Genomic DNA, 11538 nt, shown 5'->3' with positions numbered 1-11538 from the left:
CTACCAAGTCATTGATTCGATCTCATTATCTTACATCTATCCTCTCGATTCCCAATCACCCCGATACAGGTGCTCACCATTCTCACTGGGTTTTTGCAATCACCTTCTAACAGGCCCACCAAACACACACTCCTCCTTCCAACCTATATTATATCCCACTGCCAGGCCCATTTTGCTTTACACATTGATCTGGTTATGTTATTCCTTTGCCAAAGCCCTTTCACGGCCCCCTATGCCCTACTGATTAAAATTTAAGCTCTACAGCCATGCACAATCTGGCTGCTGTCTCCTCAACCGGAACTCTTACTCATCCACCCACTTGTAATAATATTTATGGCACATTCAAGTCTGCAAAGCAGCTCTGATTATCTCATTCTCATTACCTCATGTGAGCCTGATGATAGCCCTGGGAGGCAGGGTCCACACACCTCACTCATTTATGTTCCAGCCAAACTGGAGTACTTGGCAGATGTCAAATGACATTCCATTTCCCACCTCCTTTTCTTCCACAAGTCCCTACACAGGCCAACTCTTGCCCTTGGAATACTCTCCCTTTTTGACTCTGCCTCTTGGAAGCCTTAACTACATTCAAGACTTAGCTGAAGTGCCACCTTTAGTATCTACTTACTTATCCTCCAATAGAATGTAAACTCCTCGAGGACAGGGTAGGCACAAAGGGAATTGAATTTAATTCTGCCTTCTGCATAACTCCCAGAGGAGTTCTTGGCAGTTCACTCCTGGGTGGGACCCCATCTGCTGGCTGCTCTATGAACTGGCTGAAGGATCCCACAGGTTTACCATACTTGCCTGTAAGGACTTCTGGGATCCTGGAATGTGTTTAAGACTTCGTAAAGACTGGGGATGGGGGAAGGTTGCCTGTTGTAGAAAGGACTTTTTGCCTCCATTCTCCTCATCCCCAGGGCTCTGAATTTAGATGGAAATCTTTATCATTCGGGTATGCTAGAATGTCAGGATGCATGGAGTTCTAGTCTTAGCTCTGTCACCACATCTCTTACCTCAGTTTCCCCATTTATGAAATTGGGATAATATTTTTTAGCTGGAAGGTACCTCAGAGATCATTGAGCCCAACCCACTCACTTTACAGATGGGGAAACTGAGGCAGAGAGCGGTACTGTTACTTGCCTGGGATTACATAGCTAATAAGTGTCTGAGTCAAGATTTGAACCTAGATCTTGATTCCAGGTCAGTGCTCTATCCACTGTGTGCTTGGACTAGATTTATGATGGTCTTTCCAATTCTGATGTTCTGATTTATAGACATTTGTTTTGTATGTACAGAACAGAAGACCCTGCTGGCAAGGAGTTTTCAGTCAAGCTGAGTATTAGATAGCAAAATCAGAATTTCAGAGCTAGAAGGGATCATCTAATCTCAAATCCTCAGTGTATTGAGGAGGAAACGGGCTCACTGAAGTAAAGGACTTCCCCCAAGGTCAGGTAGCAAATCAGTAGCAAATAGAACTCAAACCCAGGCTTCTTCCCACCCAGGCCAGTACACTGGACAAATACAGGTTGCTTCCCCAGACCTTGCTTTATCGGAAGAGGGAAGATGTGATCTCTAGAAGAAGGAGGATATGCTCACTCCCCTCATCCCTGGAGCACACTCTTACCTTCCTGGGGCATGCAGATCAGTCCATGGCTCCCACATTTGAGCTAGAGGCTGGGATAAATGTTATAATCTACATTTGCTCCTCTTCTTGTGCTCAGCACTAGTGGTCCTGGGTCCCTGACTGAGAGCCAACAATTTTTCGGGGGGGAGGAGTGAGGCAATTGGGGTTAAGTGACTTGCCCAGGATCACACAAGTAGTATCTGAAGTTGGATTTGAACTCAAGTCTTCCTGACTCCAGGGCCAGGGCTCTATCCACTGTGCCACTGAGCTGTCCCAGAAAGCCAACGTTTCTAAGCCAGGGCCTTAACCATCCATGTTTCCATTCAGTGCAGGCTAGCTGAATCCTTCACAGTAAATGAGTACCTTCCCATGAAGGGGCTTAGGCCCTACCAGTGAGTCACAAGGAGAGAGTTGTCTCTCCTAATTCTTGAGGATTCTTTCCTCTTGGCGGAGCCAAGATGGCGGAATGAAAGCAGTGACTTGCTTGAGCTCTCCTCCAAACCCTCCAAATACCTGTAAAAAAAATGGCTCTAAACAAATTCTAAAGCAGCAGAATCCACAGAAAGACAGAGTGAAACAAATTTCCAGCCCAAGACAACCTGGATGGTTGATTGGAAAGTTATATTGCGCCGGGTGGGGAGAGGAGCACAGTTTAGCATGGGTGTGCAGGCTGCAGCGACCCTGGAGTAGGCCTCAGAGGACTGAATCCTGCGGGCAGCTGTGTCAGTTTCCAGACTTCTCAACCCACGAACACCAAAGACAACTTAGAAGGTCAGTGGGAAAAGTCTGTGACTGCGATGAGAGAAGGCGCTAAGTTTCAGCCGCCCCCGGGGCTGTGGCTGTTTCCTGAGCTTCCAGCCCACAGACTGAGGGGGAATCGAGTGACTGATCAGAGGGGGATTGCAGGGATCTCTTTGCCAGTGCTGAGGCAGGAATCTGTTGCTTTGCCCGTTTGCAGATCTGGGTCACAGTTCTGAGGGGCGGTCCTGGGGTGAGAAGGAGTACTGGTGTGGTGGAGCTTGTTGTGGTGGTGGAAAGGAAACACTTCACCCCTTATCATACCACCTTGGAAGAACTGAAAATTTACAGGAGGATTCTTTCCTCTCCAACTAATGACTGGGTTTTAGAGGCAGTGTGGGCTCTGGAGAGTATGAGGCAGAAAAAAACCTTTTCTTGTTCTTGTCCATGGGTTTAATGAAAACCTTTATTCAGATGGATCCCAAAGTAGTGTATCTTACGTCAGTCTTTTCTGAGCCACTCATTCACCCCTGATTGCTTCTTAGACATCTCAAAATGCATATGCTTCATGCAGGCATGCTGAACTCAACCTGTCCAAAACAACTCATGATCTGAAAACCTCTCCTCTTGTACATTTCCCTATTACTATCAAGGCCACCAGGAGATCCCCAGATACCTTGGTGTCATCCTCAGCCTCCTCACTTTCATCCTCCATATTCAACTCACAGCTAAACCTTGTCATTTCCTCAAGGATTGGCCCCCTTCTCTCTAGTCAAACAGCCACAATTCTGGCTGAGGCTCTCGTCTTGTCCAGCTCGCAGCCTTCTATAGCTGATCTTAAGTCTCTCTCCCCTCCATTGTACCCACCACTCAGCTAAGGTGATTTTTCTAAGGCACAGTCTGACTGTCACCTCCCTGCTTGGTAAGGTCCAGTGACTCCCTCCAACATCAAATGTAAACTACCTTGATATTTAAAGCCTTTCATGACCCATCCCCTTCCTACCTTTCTAGTCTTTTCACACTTTACTGCGCTCAGTTTCCTCTATAATCCAGCTATACTAGCTTTCTTGCAGTTTCTCAGAAACAACACTACATGTGTTGGCACTGGCCGTCCCTCCTGCTCAGGATGACCCCTTATCTCCACCTCTTAATTTCCCTGGCTTCTTTCAAGATTTATCTCAAAGTGCATCTTCTACAGGAGGCCTTTTCTGGTCTCCCCACTGCCAGCAACTGAGTGTTTCCTTTTTCAGATTGCCTTCTCTCCTTCCTTCCCCCTCCCTCTGTTCTTCCTTCCTCTGTCTGTTTCACTATCCCTGTCTTTCTCCCCCTTCCTCTTTCCTTTCCTCCCTCTATTTGTTTCTATCTCTCTCTCTCTCTCCCCACCAAACATACATATGTGTATGTATATCTATCTATATTTGTAGATACACACCTAATATATATACTTGTATATAACATGTTTATGTATATATACATATGTATATTTATAGACATACACATATTTCTATCCATCTATCCATGCATCTATCTATCTATCCATCTATCTATCTGTCTATCTATGGACGAGTTAGGTGGCTCAGTGAATAGAGCACTGGATCTGGAGTCAAGAAGACTCATCATGAGTTCCAAATCTGGCCTTAGACCCTTACTAGCTGGATAAGTCACTTAACCCTGTGTTTCTCAGTTTCCTCATCTGTAAAATGAGCTGGAGAGGGAAATGGCAAACTACTGCGGTATCTTTGCCAAGAAGACCCCAAATGGGGTTACTGAGAGTTGGACGTGACTGAAACAACTGAACAATGACAAATATTTATTTACATGTTGTCTCCCTCATCAGAATGTGCACGGGACTATTTTTTGCCTTTCTTTGTATCCCCAGTGCTTAGCACAGGACCTGGAACATAATAGGTATTTAATAGTGCTTTTCTGACTAACCAGTCTAGATGGTGTCCGGATTGGATGAGGGTCTGGAGTTAGGGATAGAGCACTAGCAGGTCTAAAATTTGCCCTTGTTACCATCAGTGTTCCATCCCAGTTCTGGATACTGAGAACCTCTGGAACAAAAGCATAGGTATCTCCTAGCTAGAAGGGACTTTAGAGGACATCTAGTCATCCTTATCCCCCTTTCCTGGGGTGGGAATGTCCTCCACAGTCAGAAAGTCTATGATGACTCTTAAGATTCCTGCATGGACTTCATTTGCTTGGGGCCTGCAGGTGGCACTGTCTCCTAGAGATTAAGCTCAGCCCAAAGGACTGGGAATCTAAGGACAGAACCATATATTGAGTGAGTATGCAGGATAGCATTTAGCCAGGCCCAGAAGCTTCCGCTGCATTGACCAGTCAAGGGAGGAAACTGGCAACCTTTGTGGCCTCACATACCTGGTTTCTGAACATTTTCTGTGTCTGCATTTTCACCCTTTTCTTTATAATGAATAAACTCTGCATATAATGAATAGGTGCTATATTGTGGTATGGCAGAATAAACTCTCTGAAACTGAGAAAGTAGACTCACTGGCGCCATGCTAGTCTGGGCTTCCATTACCAGCCTCTGAACCATTGTGGTCAGGTGTTCTGGGCTCCACACTCTCCTTCAAGACATCCTTCATACTGCTGCCAGTTTAATCTTCTTGTGTATAGATTTAGGCATGGCATTCTTTGGCTCAAAAATATTCCATGGCTTCCTATTGCCTACACAATAAAGTTAAAGATAAAAATTCTGCCTGGCATTCAATGCTCTCTACAATCTGGCACCACTCTCCTTTCTCACATAATCCAGCTAAACAGTTCTAATGTCTTATCTCCAGAATTTGCATCCTATCACCTTAATGACTCTGATTACCCTCTTCCATATCCAGAAATGCCCTCCCTCCACCTGTTAAATTCCTGCCCATTCTTCGAAGTCCTCCTCAAATGCCATCTCCATGATGTTGGTCATCTTTGACCATCCCCTTCACACCTCACATATGAGGCACTTGTCTCAGTTTATGTCATTTCCGCTTCATGGACAAGCTCCATGAAGGCAAAGAGCATGCCTTATTTAAATTTTGTCTCTCTCCCAGTGTCTAATCCAGTGCTCTGCATAAAATAGGTACTATATTGTGGCCCAGTGGAGCACTAGACCTGTAGTCAGGAGTTAACCTCCCAGTTCTGCCATTAGCTTTGTTTGCCCTGGGCAATTTCCTTCCTCTCAGAACCTCAGATACCTCATTTGTCAGTTGGGGGCAATAATATTAATACTACCTAACACTCCATATTGTTGTGAGGAAAGTGCTTTTAAAAATATAATTGGGGTAGAAGACAATGGAGTAGGGGAGCCACCCAGCTGATCTCTCTCAACATTCCCTTCCAAACAACATTAAAATAATGCCTCAAATGAAATTTTGGAGTGGCCGAGCCAACAAAAAATCAGAGTGAGACATTTTCCCAGTCTAAGAAAACTTAGGAGGTTAGCAGGAGAAGACTGCTATATTGGGGTGAAGGTGAAAGAGAGGGAAAAATATACACACACACTCAGTTGTGTATAGATATGTAAATTACCCAATAGGGAAATAGTAGGGGAAGGGGATAAGAGAAAGGAGTGGGGCAGATTAAGGGAAGCAGTGGTTAGAAGTAAAATAGATGTTTGAGGAGGGATAGGATAAAAAAGAGAGAAAAAGGAAGAAACAGAAGAAAATGGGAAGGAGGGAATTACTATAAAGTTAGTAATCATAACTGTGAATTTGAATTGGATGAGCTCAACCATAAGACAGTAGTGGATAGCAGAATGGATTAGAAACCAGAATCCAACAATTTGCTATTTACAAGACACATAATGAAACAGGAAGACACACACAGAGTTAAAATAAAGGGCTGGAGCAGAATCTAATATGCTTAAGCTGACGTAAAAAAGGCAAAGGTAGCAGTCATGATCTTAGATAAAAGCAAAAGCAAAATAGGCTTAATTTAAAAGGGATAATCAGAGAAACTACATTATGCTAAAAATATCATAGAAAATGAAGTAATATAAAAAAAATTTGCAGCGAGTTTCTCTGATAAAGTCCTCATTTCTCATATATATACTGAGTCAACAGAACTGAGTCAAATTTATAAAAATAAGAGCCATTCTCCAATTGATAAAAGGTCAAAGGATATAAACAGGCAGATGTCAGTCATGTGAAAAAATGCTCTAAATCACTGTTGATTAGAGAAATGCAAATTAAACCAATTCTGAGGTAATACCTCAAATCTATCAGAAATGACAAATACTGGAGGAGATGAGGGAAAATAGATAAACTAACAAACTACTGGTAGGGTAGTGAACTGGTCTGGAGAACAATTTGGAACTATGCCCAAAGGACTAGTAAACTGTGCATACTCTTTGATCCAGCAATACCATTATTAGGTCTCTATCCCTAAGAGATCAAAGAAAAAGAAAAAAAGACCTATATGTACAAAGACGTTCTTAATAGCTCTTTTTGTGGTGGCAAAGAATTGGAAATTGAGGGGCTGTCCATCAATTGGGGAATGGCTGAACAAGTTGTAGCATATGATTGTGATGGAGTACTATTGTGCTGTGGGAAATGGCAAGGGGGTTTTACAAAAAACATGGCAAGACCTATATTAACTGATGCAAAATGAAGTGAGAAGAACCAGTAGATCATTGTGCACAGTAACAATGTTGTAATAATGATCAACTATGAAAGAGTTGGCTACTCTGGTCAATACAATAAGCCAAGACCATTTCAAAGGGCTCATGACGAACATGCTTTCCATCTCCAGAGAGAGAACTGCTGAACTCTGAGGGCAAATTGAAGTATAATTTTCTCACTTTCTTTATTTTTCTTGCTTCATTAAAAATATGGCTAATATGGAAATATAGTTTGCATGACTTCACATGTAAAATCGATAGAATATTACTTACCTCCTCACTGGGCCTGATCTTTACCTAGGAAGGTCCTCTGATCCCCTGTAGCCATAAGCCACTAGTGCTGTCCTTTGTCCTAGAAATGTGACCAGGGCCTCTGCTCCCTTGATCCCCAGCACTCCTCTCTACCCTGGAACTGTGACCCAGAACTACGTATGTGTACTAGTCAATGCTAGCTGTACCCAGTGTCAGCAAAGCATCCCCTGTAATCTCTTTCTGGCCAGTTGTCTGATCCCCTTTCTGTCTCTGGGCTGAGACCTCCCAAACCTCCTCCTATTGCTGCTGCTGGTGCCACTTCTGCACGTGTGGCCTCCAGACAGGCCTCCACCCTAGTATAACAAACTATTGCTGACCTCCTAATTGGAAAATTGGAAAAATGTCTTACTCTTATCTTTTGTTGGCTCTGTCGCTCCAAAATTTGATTTGAGGCATTTTTTAAAAGTTGTTTGGAAGGGAATATTGGGAGACTTCAGTTGAATTGCCTCTAATCTGACATCTTGGATCTGCCCCTCCAAGATAATTTGAACTAGAGCAAGACAGCCCCCCCCCCCCGCACTTTGGGGTAGGCCCTCTGCAGTGGATTTATGATTATTTTTTAAACTTTTATTTTTTTGCTTTTTGGCTAGGCAATGAGTCTTCCTGACTCCAGGCCCAGAGCTCTATCCACTGTGCCACCTACTTGCCTCCAGCAATCCCACTACTACGCATCTTTTCCAGAGAGATTACTTTGTTTTCCTTCGAGGATGCCTACGTGATTACGTCTCCTCTATCTTTATAAACCTTGACTTGACCCTGCCATCCCTGAAAGTCCTTATCTTATATCTCTTCTCCCTTTCACTGACAAACTCCTGGTCTAGCAGATTCCATCATGACAACATCTCTTGCCAACTCCCTTCCATCTACTTACTTAGCTATCAACTGTGTGTGGGCTCTTATCACCTTTCATCTGAACTGCTACGATAGCCTGCTAATTGGTTGCCCAGCTTCCTGTCTCTCTCTTCTACAATTGGTTCTCCATACAGCTGCAGAAATAATCACCCTAAATCACAGAGTCTGGTCATGTCACTTCTCTGATAGGATGAGATAGAAACTCCCGAGCCTAGTGTTTAAGACCTTCCACAGTCTGGCTCCAACAAACCTTTCCAGCCTTATTTCATATTACTCTCCTTCCCCCATTCTATTTTCCTCCCAAACTGTCCTAACAGATGTTCCCTGAACCTTGTATTCCGTCTTTAAAAAGGAGGAAAAATGGTATAGAAAAATCACTGGGATCAGAGGATCTCAAGTTCTAAATCTTGTCTTTATTACTTACTAACTGTGTGACTTTGGACAAATCACTTTAACCTCTCTGGGCCTCAGTTTCCTCATTTGTAAGATGAAGGGGTTGGATTAGGTGGCTTCTATAATCCTTGCAAGCTTTAAATCTGTTACCCTGTAGATATGCTGACTTTTCCGCTTGACAGCCTTCAAATACTTAGAGACAGATAGTTTGGATTTCTCTCTTTCCCAACAAGAGCCAACAGGCTCATGTCTGACCCTGGTGGTGGCTGTCCCTGCTCTTCCCAGAACATGGCAGGAATACCCCTGGTATCTGTACCACTGAGTGCTGTGACTGCAAGACCTGCTTAATTTTACCTCTAACATCTCCACGGGTTGGGCAGCATTTATGACTCTCTCTCTCTCTCTCTCTCTCTCTCTCTCTCTCGGCTCTATACCTAAGTTGCCCTAGCCCTGAACCAAATAGTGCCCATCTTGGCGAACATCATACCTTCCAGTGGTAGTAGGCTCCAATCTCCTACTCCACATTCCTTCCAACTCCCTCTCATCTCTTGATCTTTCTAGTCACTTCCCTTTCCTGTCTCTGAACCTTATCAACTCCATCTTTCTTTTCCTATCCTCCCATCCTTCCTCTCTTCCTCTTGACCAGAGGTTCCTAAACTTATTTGGCCTACCACCCCCTTTTCAAAAAAAATTACTCAGTGGCCCCCTGGAAATCTTTCTTTAACACTTTAATGGTTTGGTTTTTTTTGAAATTTGTGCCATTTCAAAAAATATAATATATGCATATATATATATTAAATGACACATCTTAAATTTAATAATTTGTTGTAAATTTGTCGATATTTTCCTGCATCGAAATTTTGATGACACAAAATTGCATCGTGTAACCTTATAATATCGTATTGTAAACAAGTCATTACGTGCACACATTCCTACCGATATCTGCTGGACTTCCAGACAATGCACGACTTGCTGACCTGTCAACACTTGCTTGTTAAGATCTGTTGGCAGACTTGACCGTGGATCGGTTGTAACTTGCATTTTGTGTGTTTATTTGGAAAATAATGTAATCACTACAACTTTAACTCTGTTACACAACAGATGAAATATTGTACAAATGGTTTTTCGAAATTTTCTTCTCTTCTTTCTTTATGCTTCCAACGTCTCCTTATTTTTATTCAATGCCCCCAATTGCACCCAAGTCTACTACCACCCCGCCATCATTCCAGCGCTCCCCAGAATGCATTATCACTCACTTTTGGAACCTATGCTCTTGACCAATAAAGTCCTTTAAATCTGAAGCTTCCCATAGGAGTATGTGTATATGGGCATAACCAATGAAAGCTGGAACTTGAATTTAACTTTGGAGGGGAGAAAACTGAGGGATGGAATGAGGAAAGGTCTTACTTAAGGCTAGGAAGGCAGGCAGCAGGCATTTATTAACTATGAGCCAGGCACTGTGCTGAGCACTGGGGATACAATACAAGCAAGAAGAAAGAGGCCAGAGCCTTTGAAGAGCTTACATTCTAGTGGGGGAAGATAAGACATAAAGGGGAGCTGAAAAGCAAGGATATTGGAGAGGGGAATAAGTACCCACTAACCTGTAGGTAAGGACACAGAGGTAATTAACAGCTGAGCCAGGATTTAGAATCATAGAACTACAAGAGTCCTTAGAACGTTTCGTCCAAACTCTCCATTTTATAAAGAAGAGAAGGGATTTGACCAATGTCACAGAAGTAGGGAGGGAAAAAGCTGGGATTCAAACCCAGGCCCTCTGACTCCGAATCCAATATTCTTTCTACTATACCATTCTCTTTCTTGCATAAGTGTGGGGCTATTTGCCCTGCCCAATGCTACCTATTTTCCTCCTTCCTTCTGTTTGTATCATGAGAGGTACCCTGTTCACCCGGGGTGGTGGGGTGGGGTTGGGGCACTTAGTGCCCAAGGGGAGCAGGGGAGCAATGGCTCTGCCCCATCCCAACACCCACCTCTAGCTTCTTACCCAAACCAGTCCAAGGGAAAGACTTAGGAGGAGCCTGGTGAGAGTGCAGACTTGGTAATGAGCTCCAGGCCAAAGAAGCGAGAAGATGGAGTAAAATGGGGAATGGATCAGCTGGCCACTTGTGTTAAGAAGTCTAATTTTACGACAAAAAAGCAAACAGGTGGCCACCCCTTGTACCTTTTTTTAATCCAGGAGATGTCATGTTATAGTAGACTTCTGGGAATGTTGGTGACAATCTTGCAGGTAAATTGAGTTTAATGAGCGTTTATCAGACGCCTGCTGTGTGGCAGGCACTGCGCTAGCTGATTTGTTGCTGTTATTCAGTCCTATCCAACTCTTTGTGACCCTATTTGGGGTTTTCTTGTCAAAGATACTGGAGTGTTTGCTATTTCCTTCTCCAGCTCATTTTACAGATGAGAAAACTGAGGCAAACACCGTGAAGTGACTTGCCCAGCATCATACACCCAGTAAGTGTCTGAGGCCGGATTTGAAATCTGGTCTTCCTGAATCCAGGCCTGGTGCAGTATCCACTGTGCCATCCAGCTGCCCCATGCTAGTTGATAGAGAGGCAAATAATACATAAGCAAGATAGTATCTTCTCTCTGAGAGCCTACATTCTTTTAGAGGGAAATGTATACATAGATATATAAATATAGAGTACACGCAAAGCAAATGCAATATAGTTTGGTGAAAGAAGCATAAACAACTGGGAAAAGCACCTTGTAGGAGGTGGCTCTTGAGTCTTGGAAGGGGCTATTCCAAAAAGGGGAGGTAAGACGGGAGAGCATTCCAGGAACCCTGGGCAAAGGTGCAGAGTTGGGGGTAGGTTTTTATGTGTGGGAAACACATATCCCAAAGACATTTTTTGAAAAGGAGAAAAGGACCTATATGTACAAAAATATTTACAGCAGCTCTTTCTATGGTGACAAAGAATTGGAAATCAAGGGGATGGCCATCACTTGGGGAATGGCTATACAACTTGTGATA

The sequence above is a fragment of the Vombatus ursinus genome, unplaced genomic scaffold (assembly GCF_900497805.2).
Source record: "Vombatus ursinus unplaced genomic scaffold, bare-nosed wombat genome assembly UNPS02014785.1, whole genome shotgun sequence".
NCBI lineage: Eukaryota > Metazoa > Chordata > Mammalia > Diprotodontia > Vombatidae > Vombatus > Vombatus ursinus.
Note: the sequence above shows the minus strand (reverse complement) of the source record.